Source organism: Chionomys nivalis, chromosome 16 (genome assembly GCF_950005125.1).
Source record: "Chionomys nivalis chromosome 16, mChiNiv1.1, whole genome shotgun sequence".
NCBI lineage: Eukaryota > Metazoa > Chordata > Mammalia > Rodentia > Cricetidae > Chionomys > Chionomys nivalis.
The window spans coordinates 48915380-48916543 of NC_080101.1; the positions used below are offsets into that span (position 1 = coordinate 48915380).

The 1164-nt window shown below is 44.9% G+C and overlaps 1 pseudogene; it reads right to left on the bottom strand.

Moving 5' to 3' along the window:
- Nucleotides 1-317: 317 nt before the first annotated feature.
- On the bottom strand, nt 318-765 carry LOC130887784 (60S ribosomal protein L29-like; annotated as a pseudogene).
- Nucleotides 766-1164: the final 399 nt, after the last annotated feature.

Genomic DNA, 1164 nt, shown 5'->3' on the forward strand with positions numbered 1-1164 from the left:
TCTCTCTTTCTGAGTACTCAGAGATCTGACCTGAGGCAAGGCCATCTCATTTTTTGCTCTTACTGATCACCAAATACAAGGTTTTTTTTGGGGGGGGTCTGTTTATGATTTCATGTGTGCGTGTGATAAAAATACATTTTTTTCTATAGCAAAAATTCTTACCCCAAGAGAAGCTTGGAAACAACAAAATTTAACAATTATGGTAAACTCTTTTATTTTTTTTAACAGAACTTGCCTCAAGTTTATTTGTAAAAACAGCATAAGGTCCTGAACATCTGCAAATACTGTGTCTTCACATTGGCAGACTGAGATCTTTTTTATAAGGCCTCCACAGAGGCCTGGGCACCTTTGGGAGCCTGAGCTGCAGCTGAGGCCTCTGCCTTGGCTTGAACCTTGGGCTTTGTTTTTTGGAGCCTAAGACCCCTGACCATGTAGCTTTCTAATCCGCTTCCCAAGCTTGGTGTGAGCAATTAAAGACAGACGGGTGAGTTTGTGGCTGGGGCCCTTTGGCACCGTGGGCTTTACCACCTGGGGCTTCACCAGGGCCTTGATGGCTTCTGCACGTGTGCTCACGGCCTTTGCATTAATTGCCTGCATCTTCTTCAGGCCTTTCTTGTTGTGCTTCTTGGCAAAGTGCATGTTCCTCAGGAACTTGGGGTTAACCCCCTTGAGAGATTCGTATCTTTGTGATCGGGGTTTCTTGATGCCGTTTCTGTGCCATTTCCGGGACTGGTTGTGTGTGGTGTGGTTCTTGGACTTGGCCATGGCTGGACAGTAATCGGCGGCTCCTGAAGCGCCTGCGACCGGAAGAGCAATTATGGTAAACTCTTAAACTAACTTCCTTAGCGAGCTTTCACACATCAGGCCATTCACATATCCAAGATGCAGAACTGAAAAGTTTTGGCATATTTACAAAGATATATACAAATGTGCACACAACAGACTTTAGGGCATTGTTATCACCTAGAAAGAAACCCAAGACATAGTGCTGGGATCCGAACTAAGTTCTCATGGACTTCAAAGCTTAAGCATGGATGTACAATTGTCTCTGTAGTAGGTATTAGAGCTGTTTGGATACATGCGATGAGTGCTGCGTGCTGGTACATGCTGGGTTGGATGGCAGGTCTATTTTTAGTTTTTCTGAGGTACCTTCACACAGTGTCG